This window comes from Sus scrofa, chromosome 9 (assembly GCF_054392235.1).
Source record: "Sus scrofa isolate SSC_HxYL_T2T_F1_AM1 chromosome 9, Sscrofa_HxYL_maternal_Yorkshire_Landrace_v2.0, whole genome shotgun sequence".
Classification (NCBI taxonomy): domain Eukaryota; kingdom Metazoa; phylum Chordata; class Mammalia; order Artiodactyla; family Suidae; genus Sus; species Sus scrofa.
Genome location: NC_139391.1, coordinates 137867259 through 137888207, shown reverse-complemented (window position 1 = coordinate 137888207; position 20949 = coordinate 137867259). Strand labels below are relative to the sequence as shown.

At 48.5% G+C, this 20949-nt stretch overlaps 1 long non-coding RNA gene across 1 annotated transcript; it reads left to right on the top strand.

Annotated features, from left to right (window-relative positions):
- The first annotated feature begins 4330 nt into the window (after positions 1–4330).
- Positions 4331–13780, top strand: LOC110255537 (uncharacterized). The gene is made up of 2 exons (XR_002336062.2): positions 4331–6520; positions 7993–13780. It is a non-coding gene; the product is annotated as an uncharacterized LOC110255537 (long non-coding RNA).
- The last annotated feature ends 7169 nt before the right edge of the window (positions 13781–20949 follow it).

Here is a 20949-nt window from a genome sequence, read left to right as displayed (position 1 = left end):
CCTCCATATGCCGAGGATGTGGCCCTAAAAAGACAAAAAAAAAAAAAAAGTGGTTTTGTCAGTAATCTGCTCTGCACAGTGCCTGGTGTATTACCCTGTAAGGTAATGTTTTTGGAAGCACTTAGTACACATGCCGGAGATTCTTCTAAACTCTTTACGGGAATGAAACTAGTTAATCCTCATCTACTCCTCTGAAGTCAGCACCATCACGTGCTGTCCTCTGTCGCGGAGTCAGAGGCTTGGAGAGGTGAAGGAACTGGCTCGGTGACACAGATAGAATTTGAATTCAGGTGGTATGAGCCCCGAACCTACATGATTTTTCACTAGATAATTACTTCTCTAAAACCAAAAAAGCACTCAAGAGATTGTAGCTATGATTACTACCCTTTAAAAAGGAGAGGGCTCCTGAAATTGTCGAACTCTTAAAAAGACTGAGGGGATTATGACATTTTCTTTGGGGAGGGGGGATCGTTATAGACCAACACTAATTAAGCTGTTTTCCATGCCATCCTTCTGGATTGCATGACATTCTAAAGGGCAGTCTATGTGCGGAGAGGCTTAATGTCTCATATAGCAGAGGATTATTGAAGGCATGTTTTTAACTCGTTTGCTGCTCTGTTTATCCTTGGTCCATTGAGCTTTACGCAGAGAAATTAAATTTTTAATATCAGGCCAAATAAAAATTAAGAAGATATCTTTTCTTGAAACCCCTACCTCCACGGAAAAGCAGCAAAACCATGGTTAAAATCGTGGGCACTGAAGCCAGGCTGCTGGGGTTCAAATCGGGTTTGCTGCTTTCTAGTGTGTGGTTTGGGGCAAATTCCTTAAACTCTCTGTGTCTCAGTGGCCACATCTGTAAAATGAGCATAGTAGTAATAATACCTACCTCTAGCGTTGTTATAATAATTAACTTACTTGCTCCAAGCAAAGCACGTTGAAACAATGCTTGGCAGTAGTCACCGCTTAGTCAATCATAGCTTGTATTACGTACAGACCTTCCCTCCCACGTTACAAAACCAAAAACAAAGGAAAGTCACGGGGCATCAGCTGTTACTTTGAGGTAGTCTTGCTTATAAGCCTTAATCTTTTTAAGTGAATGAAAAAATATCTGAGAGAGAGTGCTTTAGAAAGCCATTGTGGGGATTTTACTCGGCCGACTTCAGGGCTTAAGGACAAGGAAGCCTAACCCTTTTATGAGTTTTAAACACCAGGTGGCGCTGTAAACAAGTTCAGTGACAGGCTCTTCCCTCTGGCTGCCTCTGAGCTGCCGCTGTCCTGTGCTCTCTGGAGCTGAAGACACCCAGAAACCAAGCCTCTTTAAAAAAAAAAAAAGAAAGAAAAGAATTCAACACATAAGAAATATGGAAATTCAAAGACAGTTACAAAAACTTGTTTGTTTATAAATTAATACCTTTTAAAAATCGATTTTACAGATCATGTTCATATCAGGAAACCATTTCTGTAGAGCAGTGTACATTATGTTTTAAGAAATGGAAAATCCCGGAGTTCCCATCGTGGCGCAGTGGTTAACAAAATCTGACTAGGAACCATGAGGTTGCAGGTTCCACCCCTGGCCTCGCTCAGTGGGTTAAGGATCTGGCGTTGCCGTGAGCTGTGGTGTGGGTCACAGACGTGGCTCAGATCCTGAGTTGCTGTGGTTGTGGTGTAGGCTGGTGGAAACAGCTCCGATTCGACCCCTGGCCTGGGAACCTCCATATGCTGTGGGTGAGGCCTTAGAAAAGGCAAAAAGACCAAAAAAAAAAAAAAAGAAGAAGAAAAAAGGAAATGGAAAATCTACTAGGTGCGATCCATAATTGAACTCACAAGTAACTTTTAAATTTTGCATTTTAAGTACAAACCCCAAATCATATTTTTTTTTTTTTTTTTGTCTTTTTACCATTTCTTGGGCCGCTCCTGCGGTATATGGAGGTTCCCAGGCTAGGGGTCGAATCGGAGCTGTAGCTGCCGGCCTACGCCAGAGCCACAGCAACTCGGGATCCAAGCCACGTCTACAACCTACACCACAGCTCACGGCAACGCCGGATCCTCAACCCACTGAGCAAGGGCAGGGATCGAACCCGCAACCTCATGGTTCCTAGTCGGATTCGTCAACCACTGCGCCACGACGGGAACTCCCCAAATCATATTGATTTGATAACTTCCTTTGGAGATACAACCAAATTTGTATAGATGAGCCCCAGGTCAGATGGTCCCCTGCTTCCCCTTCACCAAGCTCCGGCAACCCCTTTTGTGCAGAGAATCGACCGGGCACATGATTTAGAATTCTGATTGCTTGTCCAAACCTTCATTCTAGAGGGTCAGAGTTTTCCTCTTAGAGAAAACCGCTGCGTGCTTTCCTACCCTCTTACCCATCCAACTCTTCCAGGTCTGGCTTGTCGCTCATGTCCTTCTTGAGACCTTCTACTCTACACTTGCCCCAGAGCAAATGTCCTCCTGACATTCCTTTTCTCTTTGGTCTTCCTCCCGGGAGCGGTATTTCCTAGACCAAAAGAGAGCAGGAGGCCATGGGGAGAGGCGAGTTCGTATTTATTGAACACCTGCTACAGGCCAGGAACTGTCCTGGGTGCTTTACCTGCATCTTCTCACAGCAACCCTAAACCTAGTATCTGTCACCATCTCGCTGGGGAAGCAGATGCTTGGGGATGTTAGAAGAGTCTTCCAAGGTGGCCCATGCCACATGTTTTGTTCTGTCATCCCCATGTGATTGATTCTGGCAGGGAGAGGGGTCAGGACCAGAGGCTCAGATGGAGATGAATTTGCAGGCGAGCTCTCCCTCTCAATCTGTGGCCACGTCTGGCCCTCTGTTTCGTCAGCACAGCACCTCTTAAGCATGAGTTCTCCTCTCTGACTCCTTCCTCGGCTTTACTCGGTTCAGCCTTTTTAGCCTCTTCCTGGTGTAGTCCAGACTTTGGAAGCTGTGGGCCTAAGCTTCCATCCCAGCTTTACCTTTTACTGGGTATGTGACCCGCGGCAAGTTTCCTGCCTTTGTCTTTCCTCAGTTTGCTTATCTGTGTGATGGAGAGAATGGCGTCTTTCTTGAGGGTGGGTGGAAGTTGTGAGGATGATAGGAAACCACATACGAGCTTGTCTTCCTTTCTGCCGTTTGCTTGGACTGCCTGCTGCTTCATCCATGCTGCAAGGATTTACCAAGCACCCACCATGCACTAGGAGTTCTTTGGGGCACTTGGGACAGACATGCTTCCTGCACTTGGAGAATCAGAGTGCATGGGGGAGAAAGAAAATAAACAACTTGAAGCTGATAAAAACATAATTTCAGATGGTGTTAAGTGCTGGAAGAAAATAAAGCAAGGTCAATGGAAAGCGATCTTTGGCCCTCCTGTTTCTTTTGCGCAGGACGCCCAGTTGCCACTGTTGAACTCTTGCCTTTGAAAGCCTCCTTCAGATGGCCATCTCTGCAGAATCATTACAGCTCACTGTCAGATTTCATCACGGCTCCTCTAGGCTTTCCCGTTGGTTGTCCAAATCTATCTGCGAGGCAGAGGACAGCCCCTCTCTCTCGCTCCTGTTGCATTTTCCAAACCATTGTCCACCCTCGAGAAGGGCTCCTTGGATGTACTGTGAAGGACAGCTGACACTGCCCACCCAAGGAACTACCTGGTGTGCCAGTTTTCAAGGGGCACAGCCTCAGGGTGGGCATGGAGAGAGGGAAGAAAAAGGGAGCAGACATTCTGGAACCTCTGCAGGGGGCCAGAGGAACAAAGTTCCAGATAAATGGCAAAATGAAACATGCACTCTGTGGGTGTGTGTGTGTGTGTGTCTGTCTGTCTTCTCAGCGTCTGGGATGAATGCTGACAGGAGGGGGAAACCTAGGCCACCTCATTAGTTCTTCTAACCCTTCCTGCACTTTATGAATAGACCTTTTCATTAATCTCTTTTCTAACTCACCTAAGTGTGCCATTGTTTCCTCTCAGTGTGCTAGGCACTGCTCTAACTGGAAATATACATCTTCCCTCTTTTTTTAAAAAAAGGCTTTATTGAGATATAATTTATACATCATACAATTCAGTCACTTAAAGTACAGAATTCAGTTGTTTTATAGAATATTCACAGGTATGTACAAACGTCCCCTTGGTCACTTTTTATTTTTTTTATTTTTTGTCTTTTTGCTATTTCTTGGGCTGCTCCCGCGGCATATGGAGGTTCCCAGGCTAGGGGTCGAATCGGAGCTGTAGCCCCCGGCCTACGCCAGAGCCACAGCAACGCAGGATCCGAGCCGAGCCGAGCCGAGCCGCGTCTGCAACCTACACCACAGCTCAGGGCAACGCCAGATCCTTAACCCACTGAGCAAGGGCAGGGACTGAACCCGCAACCTCATGGTTCCTAGTCGGATTCGTCAACCACTGCGCCATGACGGGAACTCCAGCCCTTGGTCATTTTTAGCACATTTCATCAGCTTCACAAAGAAACCCCATGTCCTTTAGCTGTCAACTCCTTCAGCAACCCCTGCCCACCTCTCAGCCCTGAGCAACCACTATGGATTTTCCCTGTTCTGGACATTTCATATGAGAAGACTCATATAGCAAGAGGTCTTCTGTGACTGACTTCTTTCATGCACTGTAATGATTTCAAGATTCTTCTACATTATAGCATGTGTCAGTACTTCATTTCTTTTTGGGGCTGAATAATATTCCATTATCTCCTTATGTCACCTTTTATTTATCTATTTGTTGGCTGATAGACATTTAGATAGTTTCCGCCTTTCTGCTGTTACGGGTACACGTTTTTGTGTGGACGTCTGTTTTCATTTCTCTTGGAGTGGAATTGCTGAGTCGTGCAGTTATAGTTCTGTTTAACCATCTGAAGAACTGCCAGACTATTTTCCAGAGGAGCTGCCCCATTTCGCAATTCTCACTTTTCTACATCCTCACCAACATTTACTAACTTTTAATTCTAGCCATCCTAATGGGTATGAAATGGCATCTCATTGCGGTGTTTTTTTAAATAGATTTTATTGGAGTGTAGTTGACTTAACAAAGCTGTGTTAGCTTCAGGTGTACAGCAAAGTAAATCAGTTGAGTCATTGTGAGTTTGATTTGCATTTTCCTTATAGCTAATGATGCTAAACATCTTTCAGTGTGCCTGCTGGCATCTGTATCTTCTTTTTCGCTTCCATCTACTTTATGAGGGAGGTAATCCGTTTTACAGATGAGAAGAATGAGGCACAGAGAGGTGAAGTAACTCACCTGAGGTGTTTAGCCGGTGAGGGTATGAACTCTAGCAGGTGGCTTTCGTGTCCCTGAGCACGGCAACACACTGCATTTGCATAAAAGAACAAGAAGATGGGGGGAGAGCAGAGCAACAAGGCAGAGGAGCCAAAGGACTCTTAAGAAGAGGAATATCTACTACTCAATTTTGTTTTATTTTTTTGCCTTTTTAGAGCCACACCCACGGCATATGGAGGTTCCCAGGCTAGGGGTCTAATCAGAGCTACAGCTGCTGGCCTACACCACAGCCACATCTTCAACCTACACCACAGCTCACGGCAACATCGGATCCTTAACCCACTGAGCAAGGCCAGGGATCGAGCCCACAACTTCGTGGTTCCTAGTTGGATTTGTTAACCACTGAGCCACGACGGGAACTCCTCTACTACTCAGTTTTAAATAGTTTATATTGCTGCATCTAGGTTTCCTTCTTCTCCCCAAGTGCATGGTTATTTCATGGGAAGGGGGTCAAATTCTCTCATGTTTGGGTTAAAGCCAGAGTGACAAGAAAGGAACAGCCATAAGATTTAGGACAGATAATTTAACGGGCGGAATGTTAGAGCCGGAGCTGAACACGATCATATGGAGCCCCCACTAATTCACGGGAATCTGGGAATAATCCAGATAGTTCAGACCAGTCTTCGCTGACTCCAAAGGGACTGGAGGACCCCAGCTGGGTTTCCTTGATAAAATGGGTTAATGGAAGTGTGGCGAGATGTGTCTCCACCTTCTCCAGGCCCTACTGCCGCAGCTCCGAGCCTCTCCTGCGAACAGACTTGTGGGTGCCCAAACCCACTCTCTGCTCCTTTGCTCTTCGTATCAGCAATGAACACGCTGGCCTTTGTTGCCAACCTTGAAGAGACTGTACACTCAGCATCATTCTCTGAGATATTTCTCAGAGACGGACCTATAAAAATTCAGAGCGCTTAGAGGACACCCCTTTCTTCCTTCAAATTCATCCCAGGAATCCTCCCCCCTGTAGTCCAAGCGCCTGCCCACCCCCGGTTCACTGCCAGACTGCCTGGTGCATCCCTCTGATGTGAGAAGCCAAGCAAGGTGACGCAAAGGAAGGGATGAGTCTGTGAGTCAGGTCTGTTGTCTGCATCTCCATTCTGTGTCCCCAGCATCTGTCTGCTGATTTATCAAGAGGACCAGCCATGGTTAGGAATGATGGACAGTCCTCGGAGGAAGCAGTGCCAGAAGCATGATGAGCAGAAATGCTGAACAAGATGCTGGCTGGAGGGGAAATCAATCTCCCAGGCTGATTAGTTTGGGTGAGAGCCAACAGAGGCAGAAACTTGTTACAGCTACGCTCATCTTTCTTGCTTTCTCTCTCTCTTTTTTTTTTTCTAGATCCTAGAATAAAATTAGATTAGCCTCAGAGCTCAAGGTAGCTAACCGGCCTTAGCATATCACAGCAATGTCTCAACGCAGATGACTATTAAAAAATACATACAATTCCTCTCCCCATTTGGTCTGTACAATACGTAAGGACGGAGCTCTGATCTTTCTTCCATAATTCACAGAGCAACCAGTACAGTACTGGACCCAAAAGGTCGCCAAGCAACTTGCTACAGTAAATTGACCTCAAAGTAGAAATAAAAGGAGTTTTCATATTTTTTTAGTAATCTGTCAGCTGAGAAATGAAAGCCAGATGAGTCTAATTCATTATGATGTGTAGAGAATAAGATAGATAATTATGAACAGGGAAGCCTACCGTGAATTTTGGAGGATAGGGCTTCTATAAAATGTTTAAAAGATGATTCTCATACTGACGTATAGTCAAAGATTTATCTAATTCATTAGTGAGGAAAGCAGCAGGATGACAAAGCCCAATCAAAGGAGAACAGAAGCGGCTGCTTCATATGATTCTGAGAGTAAAGAATGTGGAAGTTGGTTTGCAAAGTAGATAAAACTAGTTAATAGTCTACGTGGCAATAAGATCGGACCCTGTAGGGTTTTGTTTTCAGTCTGACAGATTTCACTTGCAGCCTAGCAGTAGGCTTAAGTTAACATCTAACTTTATGGAGTCTGGGCCCGAATCCTTCGTAATTAGTAAGTCTAACTAAGTTATCTCTCCCGAAGCATTTCCTTAGGTGGGTTTGTTCGGCAATGTGATGGCATGACATAAATGGCACGCTTAAGACTTGTTGTCTTATTTCCAAGTTTTGGATAATTTTTCTTAGCACACAGGCTTCACTCTTTGTAAGATACTGTCTGCCTACAAATAAAGCCACTGCCCATGATCACCTGTAAGCCTGGCGAATGGCTCTCAGAAGTTATCTGACCCGCTGCAGACCCTGCCTGTGTCCCTGCCCCTCTCGTGCCATTTGCACAGCTCCCTCTGTGATCTTTTAGCTCCATGGTAACAACCACCTATGTGGAATGAATACCTCTTCTGCCTGACTTATTTTTTGTTTTGTTGTTTGCTTTTGAGGGCCGCACCCTCGGCATAGGGAAGTTCCCAGGCTAGGGTTGGAATTGGAGCTACCGCTGCCGGCCTACACCACAGCCACAGCAACGGGGGATCCGAGCCGCCTCTGTGACCTACGCCAGAGCTCACAGCAATGCCAGATCCCGACCCACTGAGTGAGGCCCCATGGATACTAGTTGGATTCGTTTCCGCTGTGCCACAGTGGGAACTCCTGTCTGACTTATTTTAAGCCCTATGTATGAGCCCGTATTTCTTACCATGGATGGGATTTAACGGTTACAAAACAAGGGTTTTTTGCTTTTTCCCTCACAGGCCAAACGCCATCCTTTTGGATCCCACTTAAGCTCAGGTGGCCTGTGGCGGCAGCATCCACTGCACTGACTGTATCGTAGCAAGCGGTGTCTGACAGCGAGCGAACTGCTTGTGGCCTGACTTGGAGTTCGTCCCTGCCCTGTTGAACCAGGGTCCATAAGCTCAGCAGCAGAGCTTTGGAGGCCTCCCTGTCCGCACCCAAGGATGTGGCTTGGGAAGAGCCAAACCAGCCCTCTGTGGCGCAAACGTCAGCTGAGGCAGCTGAAGGGTAGCACTTAGAACTGTCAGTGCCGCCTGCTCCAGCAGCTGGACAGAAACAAGAGCACTTCACCGATTCAGTCCCATTTGCTACCACGAACCCTTCAGCCTCCTCAGAGTCTCCCCGCTGCTGCTTGGGGCCCCGTGGGGTGTTTCACACCCACACGTAGAGTGGTCCTCTGTTTTTCTCCAGTCCTGCCCCAGCCTGCTGGCCTGAGTGCTCTGAGCGTGCTCGCATATGGCTGTGAAGCCCCCTGGAGGCCACCCCATACCACCCCTCATTGTGCCAAAGCCCTTGCCACAGGGCCTCCATGCCCTGCCCAGCGCTGTGGAACCACTCCCTTAGTTTTCATTCTTTCCTCTCTGCAGCCTTTCTCCCCAGGACCCGGGCAGGTGTCCCGAGTCCTGGGGGAGAAGCAGGAGGGGTTTCTCTGCTCCTCCCGCATGGACCTGGATCTGTGCACCTCTTCTCCCCTTTGCTCCTGAGGATGAAGTCTTTCCTGGGAGGCTCATGGCAAAGCCGTCTTAGGAGGCCCAGAGCTGCGATGCTTCAGATGCACCCAAACCTGTCTGAATCCGGGGTAGACAAAGTCCAGGTCTAGGCTGAGACCCCGCCACTCCTTCCAGTGGACAGGTGTGGGAAGACAGGACCTCAGCCGGCAGCTCCAAGAGGCTCACAGCTGCTTCCCTGGCCAAGAAGAGGATCACAGGACAGTGTCCTGACTCTTCTGAATCCAGCCTCCACAGTGAGCTGTTGTTACTCAGGTGGAGAGAGCGTGAGAGAATGAGGAGAGAGGCAGGACGGCGCCGGCCCAGCAGCCTCTCGGCTGTGCCGTTAACAGTCTGGGCACGTCATTCCTCTCCTCGGCCTCCCTGTCACGTGTCAAGTCAGTGGTGCTCTGTCTAGATCAGAGGTCAGCAAACCTTTTCTGGAAAGGGCCAGGGAAATATTTCAGGCTTTGTGGGTCACACCGTCTCTGTCCTAACAACTCAGCCCTGCAGTTGGAGCACAAAAGCAGCTGTGGACAATACGCGACTGTGTTCCGACAAAACTGATGTATAGAAGCAGGTGGTGGATTGCACTGGACCCACAGGCCATAGTTGGTCAACTCCAGGTCTAGGTGATTTCCAAAGGCTCTTTAAGTTTCAGCAAATCCTTAAGGCCAGAAGTGAATACTTTGATGCCAGAGGCATGAGGCCTTTGAATGGAAGATCCCAAATTTCACCAGTAGTTTCCTTGCTTTTTTTCGAAAACGTCTTCCCTTCTCTCTTCCCCAGCTAGGACCTGAATTTCAGCGGCATTTATCGAGAGCCCAGAATGTACCTGGAGGTGCTCTTGATGTAGGGGAGTCTATTGATACAATGACTGACACCTCCAATGACTCACGATGTAAATGAAGGCAATAAACAGGTAGTGACGTCATAGGAAACAGAGTTATCGCTCTAGTCCGTCATCGAGACAAATCAAGTTGCAAGGCAGCTCCGTTTCACATACCAGAGGGCATCAGGTTCAAGGACGTCGTCATGTAAAACGGGAGGAGAGACAGGAAGCTGGCTGGGCCGTCGAAGCGCATTCCCGCGGGACCCCGAGAAGTCCCGACTCGGGCTGGGACTGGTCCGCAGAGCAGTGCCGAGACGGGTTGCCCTGGAGGGCTGAGGGGCAGCTCGTGGAGGTAAAAGCCACACTTTTGTCCTGACTTGCAGAGAAGTGGGCAGTAGGTTAGGGTGCAGAGCATGCGAAGGGAGCGTCTCGTTGTGGAATGCGTAGGTGAAGGTGCCGGTCAGCGGGAAACCACGGGGAGCGGGCGTCTCAACACTCCCCGGCCGCGGTCCCCGGCTCCGCAGAGCTTCCTCGTCTTATTTCAGGGAGATGAAGTGTTGGTCGAGGCGATTCCTGGACCACACGCAAGATGCTGTACCAAGATTTCTGTCTTTGACATGTTTATTTCTAAAATGTCATCACGACTTGCTAGATCCTTTCCATAAAACCGGCAGTAAACATCGCTTGCCTTCAGCAGCAGGGCTAGGTGGCTCCAAAGGCTTGTCGTAGCCACGCAGACACATGGGTGTCACTGGAGGAGCAACAGCGCAGGTAATTCCAAACACCCCAACTCAGTTCTCCTTGACTTCGGGGTTTAGTCCATTTGCGCAGGAGTACATTTATATTTTTCCTATTTTATGGAATCACTGAAGCTTAGAATTTTACCGGAGCCCTTCATTTCACCCTCACTGAAAGGCGAATTTAGAGAAGGAATATTAAGTGCTTGCTTTCGGCCACGGACTTAATAGAAGAACCAAAATTAGAAGCTAGGTCTTCTGATGCCAGAGGTGGAGCTGTCAGGACTGCATTTTACACTGTGACCCAGGGTGTGTGCGAGAGCACGCCTGCAGCCCGAAGCGGACCTTTCCTCTTCTTTTCTATTCGGTTATCTCCTTTGACCAAGTGCTGGTCATGACCCCCTCCGCTGACGTCACAGCCCCCTAAAAGGTCCCAGCTCAGCTCGGTTTTTGATAAACACTGCTCTGGGTGACAGTATTACTCATATGCCATCACAGCCGCCACACACCAAACAAAAACGAATGCTTTCTTACAGCAGCGCGAGCAACATTTCTCTTTGAAAGATTACCACTTTGCATGAGGAAGGAGAAAGAACTGGGATCATTTGGTTTTCCTGGGCCAAAAAAGTCTAAATATGCATAAAGGGAGCCACGAATCTGTCGGATATTTTCCAAGCACATCCAAAGCCCACGTTCTCCGTGATGGCTTTCCAGACTAGCTCGCCGAGCTCGGAACCTCTCGACACTGATGGACATTTTTGCAGAGTCACTAATGTGAAACCCCATCTTTATCGCCTTCTTTCTAGGAAATGGCAAAGAAAGAAAATTCCCGCGGATGTCTGGAAGACACTCCCTGCTTATCCCCAAATCCGTGAGAGGGATGGAGGCACTGATGCAGGGGCAAGATGACGTATTAGCTGTACCCATCCCGATGCTGCATATTTGAGTGCTGAAACTGTAATAGCAATGCAACGAAAATGTCAAAATCGAGCTGGTCCGGGATGGAACCTAGGCTTTCACAGGGACGTATAATTAGATGGCCGAGGCTATCTGAGAAATTTTTCAGCCTCTGGGCAGCTTTAACCTCCGGCTAATTCTCCACCCCAAATATCCTTCAGAGTTAGGCATTGTCACCAAGGAGCTCTTTGAAATTCGTTTTGTTTTCTCAGCCACCAGAGCTGCAGGAGGTCGTGACCAGGGGCGAGGAGCAGAAGGGAAAAGCACAGGAATGGAAAAGCTTTAAGACTCCTCGTGCCAGAGAATCAGGCACCACATTGGAGAATAGCAGCCTGGGACCGTAGACTCTCAGAAGAGCATAAAAGACGGCCCTCAGGCCTGATCCACGCCTTTCCCAGCTTGAACTGCTCTTTCCTAAATCGGTTTCAATTTCCTCCATCTCCAAGAGGCGGCAGCAGAAAAGAAGGAGCCAGGAAGGCAGAGGCCCAGTGTTTTTCTCCCCAGCTGCCCTAGTGGTGCTGACAACTGAGCTGATGGGAAAATGGCTGCTAATTAAATCACTTCGTAAGAAAGAGACCATTTTCCATCTGAATGCACTCTGCAGTTCTCATGTTGGGTCATTGGTTGTTCTAATAAGCTGGAGAGGTTGAGTTCCAAGGTTGCAGCCGCTGCTGGTCCACAGAAACAGGGAGCGTGTTTTGGCCGTGCCCTTGCCCCGTGGAGGTGCCCAGGAAGCCTGACCGATGGCATTCCTTGTGATCATTCTGTTCATGGGAGACCTGGGGCTGAGATCTGTGTTTCCCAGTCCACGGGTTTAGGATGCTTCTGTGCCGATGGGATAAAACAAAGCCCCAAACCAGCTAGAAAAAGCCTCCGTGCCTTTTAACTGAAAAAGGAGCAGGAAAGGACTCCTTTTCGTGCAGATCTGCTGTGACGAGGGAAGGAAGGTACTCCTCCAGCCGTATTGGAACAGAAGCGTGGGAAAGCTCGGCCTCCTTCAGCGCCATGGTTTTAGGAGAGCTGGAGAGCCCGGGCCTCCCGGTGTGAGGCTGTGGACTCTGGAATTAGACCAAGTGTCAGTTCCAGCTCTAACACGTAGCAGCTCTGTGACCTTGGACAAGCCGAGGCCATCTCTTCACCTCCCCCGTCGGAAGACAGTGATAATACTCACCTCTGGGGTAGCAGTGAAGAGTGAAGATGGCTGTACTTCTAGAGTGCGGAGTCTCTGGAAAGCACTCGTTCAATGGTAGAGAGAGAACGCTTTTTCCACTTGCCAGATGCTGAGGAGGCTCAGAGAGATCGGGTAGCTTGACCGAGGTCATGAAACTAACGAGAGGGGTCGGGATTCTGCTGGACTGTAAATCCAGGCACCGTGTGGTCTCATTGTTGGAAGCAAACACTTAAATGCATATGGTTTTATTGGCTGTGAACTGAGCAGAACTCTTCTGATACACCTGACTACACGGATTATACTCCCTGAGGTGTATTTTGGCAAAAATGATGCCAATTCCCTTTGGTTTCCAGGCCCATCTTGCTCAAGGGTTCCATTACTCTGAGCCCATATCTTTCTGAACGCTGGAACATTTGGTCTCTTGGGTGCCCTGTACATCCAGAGTCTGCGGCTGCACTTTTTTTTTTTCTTTCAGCATCTAAAAAAGATTTCCTCTCTCATTTCCTGAGACCCAACAGAAAACTGGTGGTCCTGGCTTTCTGCCTTCTCACCTCCACTTCTCTCTCAAGTTTCCGTTTTAGTTTGGCTTCAGTGGAAAATTCCACTGCGGCCTTCGGTGGATGAATGCAGCCTCTTTAATTATATTGAATTTACAGAGATCAATTTTTATAACCCTAACAGGGTTAGTCCCTGAGTTCCTGTGCTTGTTAGATGATCATGGACCCATTCCTGGGGGCCCAGGGGCCCCTCAGGGGGTCTAATCGACAGTGGCCGGTCATCTGTCATGAGTCATTTCTGTCATGCTGGAAAAGAGAAATTTATGGCTTTGGTCAGTATCTTTCCTTAGGGCTCAGCATCTCCTGGCTCCATTCTCTTGTTGGCACTCTGAAGCGGCAGCATTTTTTTCTTTTCTATTGGAATAAATCCCTCCAATAATTGCAGAAACTGACGGCCTTGACCACGAAAGAAATGCGAAACTGTACCATAATTTGGGCTGTGTTCTCTTTCTCCCTCCGTCTGCGTTTCCTGCTTTCCCTCCTTCCTCCTTCCATTCCGCCCTCCTTTCACTTTCTTCGCTCTTACCCTCTCCCCTCCCCTCCTATCGTCTCTTCCTGTATTTCTGTATTCTTTTCAGTTCAATAAATGTTGATTAGATACCCAATCATTTGGGCTGGATAACTGAGCACCCAAAAATGAGATGGTCTCTGTCTTCAAGGAACCCACAGCTTACAAACGAGTAGAAACTTCCCCTCTCTTGCCTTCCTTTTTCCAATTTATATTAAGGACTGAAATAAATCTAGATATTATTCAGGGTCAGTAAAGATTGTCACAAAAAGTAAAAAACTCTTTGAAGTTATGTGTGAATTCGTCACTCACGCATTAGTATGAATTGATATAATAAGATTGCTTTCTCTCTCATACCTAGTTAAGCAGCTGCTCTGTAAGAATAAAGATTCTGGTTGGAGAAGGAGAAGTGGGGGATTCGGGGTCATAAAACCATGTCAGAGGTGGGCAGCCTCAGGAAAGCACTTCAAACAACATGAGCACACTGTTTATTAAGACAGAATTTTTTTCACCCCAAGGCTTGACAAACATCTCTGTGACCTCTTGTTATAATTTGAACCAAGACTGAATCAGAGAATTTGGATGGCTTATAATTTTCATTTCTTCAGCTGTAAAAAAATGTTGACCCTACTCTCAACAACAGTAGTGGAGCTTGTTTACTGCCGTCTCCCCACTAGACTGGACGCTCTGTGGGATCAGAACACCGTCTGTCTTGTTCATAACCGTGTCCTCTTGGCCTAGAACAATGCCTGGGCTACGCGTAGTAGGTGCCCAATAGATAACAGAATGACTGAATGAATGAGCGGAGTGACAGCGTACAAACTGCAGTAGGAATATACAAAGGAGGAGGAAACTACATCAGGTCGAAGGTCTGGTTTAGAAAGAGCTTCATGGAGAAGGCTTTTCAGTGAAGAGTTAAGGGACTAGATGCTTAGGGTTCAAGGACAACCCAAGGAGGAAATAACTTTGCTGAGAACCAGGAGGGTACACAGCCAGGAAGAGTCACACTCTGAAAGAATGAACCCTCTAACCCTCTTTCTCAAGCAAATGAAAGTGCAGTCAGATGTGTGCCTGTGTGGCTTGGTGGGGTGATGTGACCTCCCCTCCGACCAGTCTGGGAACTGTCAGGAAAACAAACGTAGCTTCAGGCCAAGAAGGGATCGCTAAGAGAACTGCCCAGTGGCTACAGCGTCACTTCATGCTCCACAGGCAAGGCCTGTCCACTGACCATTGGAATTCTCATGGGAGATGGTGGGTGCAGCCTCGCAAGCATGGTCCTTGCTTGAATCCAGGATCCTTCCCAGATTTGCTCTGTGGGGTTGTGCTACCCAGAAGGAGTGATGGGGTGGCCCTGCAGGCTCCTTCCAGTGAGTTCTTCCCAACCCAGGCTGGCGTGGGGATGAGTCAGCCTCAAGGTAGGGAGGAGATCAGATGCCCTTCCGGGAGCCCAGTCAACCCCAAATCCAGGATTACCCCGAAGACCTGCTTTTCAGCTCCCTGGGTGACGGCAGGCTCAGTCTTCAGCTGTGCATCAGGCCACCCCCCCAACCTAAACAGCAAGCTTATTCCTCCTTCCTGGTGCCCTTTTTTTTTCTTTCTCCTTTGCCTCAGAAATAATGAGATGTCATGAGTCTGCCATCCGTCACCCTGTCAACTGCAAGTGGTGACTTCTGATTAGTGGGGTACCACAGGAGCAGCGGGGGTGACCATGGCCACACCGGCTGCTCCATCTGGCAGCCTGACACCCCCAGCAACCAGCGTTCTGTCTGTGTCAACAGGACTCTGTCTGAGGATGAGTCATGTGGCCGGACATCATGAATTCAGCTCTTTGCTAGTGCAGCAAATGTGGGGGTTTTGGTTGTTGTTTTTTGTTTTTGCCAGCGATATTAAGATCAAGCTGAGTAATAGGATGTGTCCACACCAGAGGAATGTCCATTTATTAGCTTCTGTGGGAACACACACATTAAGAAAATCACATTTCGCATGGCTCTGCAGCTGAGGCAACTGCTTGTTAAAAATTTCCACTCAAGCAACCTCGAGCTAAGGATTTGTATTCCAAAGAGCTGGACCTATTTCACCAAAAGGGTTTACTTGAGAAGTAGAAAAATCCCAGAAGCTCAGTGAGCAAAACGACTCTGCCTTGTATAAAATCTCTGTGGGAAAGTCCATCTTAGAGGAGGAGAAGAGCCGGAGGCCTGCAGAGAGGCCAGGGCGGACACGCGCTGTCTTCAGCAGAATGGCAATTGGCTCTTTCTAGTGGCAACATGGGATCGGCTTTAATTGCCCACGAGGTTACCCTGGGAGCACGAACAGCCTTCTACTCATCAGGAGAAGGAGCTGCCTACTGGGTATCAGGGACTGGGGGAAGTTTTGTTAGTCCTCCCCAGAAACTCCTCATCTGCCCAACTGATGACTAAAATCCCACCATTTCAGATTCGTTCCTCGGCTTGAGATTTGTCTTTGCCCGTGAAAGACCTCAGCAGGCAGCGTGACACGTTACCTGTCTCAGAACTGGGCAGAGCCAGCCCGCGTGGCTGGGGACAGCGGCCCTGTTACGCATCATCCTTGAGAAGGGTTTGAAACTCTTTCTTGAGAACGCGTATTGAGGGGAGGCTCTGGGACCCAGCAGAGAGGAAAGAGAATATAAATACGGTAGAGAGAGGATACCTATGGTTCCAGGAAGGGAAGACGAAGTGGACTTGAAGACGCATGTTGCCTGTGGCGTAGACCCACAAAGGAACACTTACTAAGCAGAAGTCCCAGTCTTTTCACTAAGGAGCTGACAAATCTCAGACACGTTGCAGTGGGCTTCTCACACAGCCTAGACAGCTGGTCTTCACAAAACCGAAGCAATAGGCTTAAAAGTCTCTTCCAAGAGGGCCTCCCTTTCCAGCAGGTAGGTCTGAAGTTATATTTAAGGTAGAGCAGGAACTATGCGTATTGAGGGGAGGCTCTGGGACCCAGCAGAGAGGAAAGAGAATATAAATACGAATATAAATATGAACTGTCCTGAGCTAACTGGCCGGTAGCTCAGGACAGTTCAACTGCCTTCCTGCGCTGAGGACCGTTGCTGTATGTGGCACAGTGGAGCTGAACCGCCCGTCTGCTTCCAGTACCAAGTGAGATACGCTGTAGCGTAGCTAATGCAGAGACTTAAACAGATAAAGAAGACACCGCTGTCGTCAGAACGCTCGTGTTCTCCTGTCCATCATTTAACCCTTAGTTTCCTACTCTTTAAAAGGGAATGACGGGGAGTTCCCATCGTGGCTCCGTGGTTAACGAACCTGACTAGCATCCATGAGGACGCAGGTTTGATCCCTGGCCTTGCGCAGTGGGTTAAGGATCTGGTGTTGCCGTGAGCTGTGGTGTAGGCCTGCGGCTACAGCTCCAATTAAACCCCTAGCCTAGGAACCTCCATGTGCCGTGGGTGCGGCCCTAAAAAGCAAGAAATAAATAAAATGGGAATGATCATAATAATCCTATCTCATAAGGTTGTTGCGAGATAAAAGGAATTAACACATGTAAAGATTTTTAGATCTTAGAACAGTGCCTGGCAGAGCATAAGTGCTTGGTAAATGTGCGCTCTTGAGGTTGGTGGTGGTAGTGGTAATACTTGTAGAATTCAGTTTTCCCTGTCAAATTGTCACAAGGATTATCGCCCCTATAACTGCTGGAGAGAGTATAGGGTGACCCGTTCCTGCCACACACCCCACTCCTCTCTCTCTCTCTCTCTCTCTTTTTTTTTTTTTCCATTTTAGGGCTACCATGTGTGGCATATGGAAGTTCCAGGCTAGGGATTGAGTTGGAGCCACAGCTGCCAGCCCACACCACAGTCACAGCAACTTGGGATCTGAGCCACATCTGCGGCCAACACCACAGCTCACAGCAACGTCAGATCCCTGACCCACTGTGTGAGGCCAGGGCTCGAACCTGCGTCCTCATGGATACTAGCCAGATTCATTTCCGCTGACCCACAATGGGAACTCCCCCTACTCTATAAAGGAATTCGTGGCCTGGTGGAATGGATGTTGAGTACAAGTACTCGGGCCTCTATTTAGGCTCATAGCCACCAGAACATTCCACCATTCTGCCAGGACCCAGATATTCCAAATCCGTTTCTTTCTTTCTTTCTTTCTTTTTTGTCTTTTTACCATTTCTTGGGCTGCTCCTGCAGCATATGGAGGTTCCCAGGCTAGGGGTCTAATCGGAGCTGTAGCTGCCAGCCTACGCCAGAGCCACAGCAACTCGGGATCCGAGCCGCGTCTGCAACCTACACCACAGCTCACGGCAACACCGGATCGTTAACCCACTGAGCAAGGGCAGGGATCGAACCCACAACCCCATGGTTCCTAGTTGGATTCGTTAACCACTGCGCCACGAAGGGAACTCCCCAAATCCGTTTCTGATCGCCCATCTCCAGGGGCCAGAGATTATAAAGCATATGCAGCTCCAAGATCTCCAGGGGCCGTGGCGATTTTAACCTCTCTACCTGCAGTCGACTCTGTCACACGCCTCTGAAGGCTTGAGCTGCTGCCATTCAGATGGACACTCAGAAAACACCTGCTTCTTCTGATCTAAACTGTCTGTTCTGGTGGTTTCGTGAAGCCACAACCCTTGGTGGGTAGGCTACACTCAAACCACTGAGCAGAGAAAATGCCCAGGCATTTGGCCCGGCTTTATGAGAAGAGCCATCTCTTTTCAGCTGAACAGGAAGAATCTTAAAACGGCGAAAGGGGAAGGGAGGAGGCTAATGAGAGGTCTGTCTCCTCACAGATGATGTGGGCTGCTCCCCACGTGGTCTGCAGTGGCTGGAGCCTCTTTTCCACGTCAGTGACAACCAAATGCCTTGGAGATAAGGCAACACTTACGGGACCTGAGAAGAAATGAAAGAAAACCTAATAGCAGCCAAATAGCCCTGCCATCTATTAGGAGATTATTACAGGCTGCGGCAGCCTTTAATGAGATTTTAACAGAAGAAATCTAGTCACGTTCCTCTGGGGCACAGAGATTTTATTATGATGGGAATGATTAAGCGGGTAAGCGGCCCTCCCTGGGAGCTTCAATAAAGAGGAAACGGTGAGCCCTGGGCCCTGGCTCTCCAACGTCTCTGACTCCCACTCCAGATGAAAACTCTGGGGAAAAAAGGGCTCCATACTGTTTCACAAGACATTTCAGTTTGGTACCTGAGCTGGGGGCCACGAGAGCCCTTGGGAAAACTGCTCTAGCTCTTTGCGTGGCGATTTCCACTTGTCATGGTGCTTTTGGTTGTCCTAAAAGGACAGCAGCAGATTCTCAAGAGATGCTTAAGTCCGAGGGGCTGGTGGCAGCATTCATGCGGAAGAGGCCGGAGGCTGGCGGAGTCAGGACCTGAATCCCGTGACCCGGTGAAAGCACTGGGGCTTTCGGAAGAGGAGGTGAAATGAGTCAACGGTTCACGAGAGGAGAGGGAAAACGGGCTGCGAGGAGGAGGTCAGAGGGAGGGCGGAAAGCACGAATGCAAGGAGCCGACAGCTCGCAGGCGAGGGGGTTTTCTATTTACTTCTCCCCCCCCCCACTTCATTTGTGCACCAAATGAAAACCAAGAGGCACGACCTTCTCAGCGCTGCTATTTCTGTGACCCGGGAATTTGTTTTGTTTGAAAAGTGTGCCTCTGATGCCTCCTTAGGGGAAACCGAGGAGCGTGGGCTCCCGCTGCGGGGCAGGTAAAGCGTGTCGCCCCTCAGGGAAGGGACCCTGGACCGTGGGGGGCAGGGGGTGGGGGGGGGAAGGGCAGGGCAGTGGCCTCCCTCTGACCAAGAGTCTTGGCTCGACCAAACTTCAGTCAGGACCCCGGACCTTCTCCCGGGGCGCACATTCCACATTTTTGCAAGAACCCTTGCCCTTGATACCTGATCAGCCTCCATATCACGTGGGGCTCCTCCTCCTCCAGGAACCAGTCACTTGGGCCTGTCTCTCCAGTGAGAATTCTGACGGGTCAGTTTGGCAGAAGCTTCCAGCCTCAATGCCGCCTCCTCTAACTGTGCCTCTGCCGGCCCCGCGGGAATCCTCAGCTCCCACTGCCACTCGCCCCCGCCGCGTGTGGAATCGAGCCCGGTGCTGTGCGAAGGTCTCTTTCTCACCCCGCAGCCACCCCGAGGTGGATCTGTTTTGCCCACCGTGGCTCCTGTCTAGCTCTGCGTTTCCTTGCTGTCTGCCCGGTGATGAGTCAGGGAGACTGGTCCCTCGGCAGCTAGGGCACAGCCTAAGATCATGTCCCTTTTGTGGCAGAATAACAACCAGAAGAGCTATGGACGGTGCTAGTGGTGGCCCCCCTGGGGCCCGTGGTAGACACCAGCCGTTAGAATATTTAGTGTCTGACAATACATGACACATGAGCCAGCAGTAGAGCAGCACCTCTCTTAATGGCTCACACTCTCGGAAAGAGGTTTAATAGAACTGAGGATGAAGCTAAAATGACATGGAAGATAAATCTCAGGAACATACATCTTTGGGATGGAGAGCTCATTTTGTTAGCATATAGTGCTATTACTACGCTTCGCTAACATTTATTAAACTCTTACTAAATGTCAGGTGCCATTTTAAATGTTTTACATATGTTATTCAGTCCTTTGCGTACCATCTGTGATGATGAACCTGTATGTTGTTTTTTTTTTTTTTTAATTCCCTATCATGGACAACTATTTTGTAGAATTTGATAAAAATGTATTATGAGAAAAGTGAATATTTTTATTAAAAATTCAGAATTCAAGGTTTTTTTTTTTTTGTCTTTTTGCTATTTCTTGGGCCGCTCCTGTGGCATATGGAGGTTCCCAGGCTAGGGGTCGAATCGGAGCTGTAGCCAGAGCCACAGCAACTCGGGATCTGAGCCACGTCTGTGACCTGCACCACAGCTCATGGCAAAGCTGGGTCTTTTAACCCACTGAGCAAGGGCAGGGATCGAACCCGCAACCTCATGGTTCCCAGTTGGATTTGTTAACCACTGCGCCACGTCGGGAACTGGTTTTTTTTTTTTTTTAAACTGTTAGATGTTAGAGATATAAAATGACTCTGGCAAATTGCCATCAAAGTTTCTCAATGCTTCTTCTTAATTGCTGTACTTATCTCCCCATGTGCCAGTAACTGGTACCTGTCTAAGAACCACATGTTACAAAAATACAAAATATTATGTTAAGATAGTACAAAGAGGTTGTATCATCTCATTTAACCATTTTAAAAATTCAGTGCTATGGCTGATAATTCCATTCTGCAGATGAGGAAACTGAGGCACAAAGCAGTTATCTTGCTAATGAGACCAAACTAGATCCTGTAGCAGATAATTTTGCAAAGAGGAAAATCTCTATCTTATGACCATATGGCCTATAACCAGCAAGCCTTCGTGAAGAAGCGTGAATGGGGTTTTATAACTAGGCCTCTATGAGGGAGACTGTTAAAAGAATCGGTCAGATGTT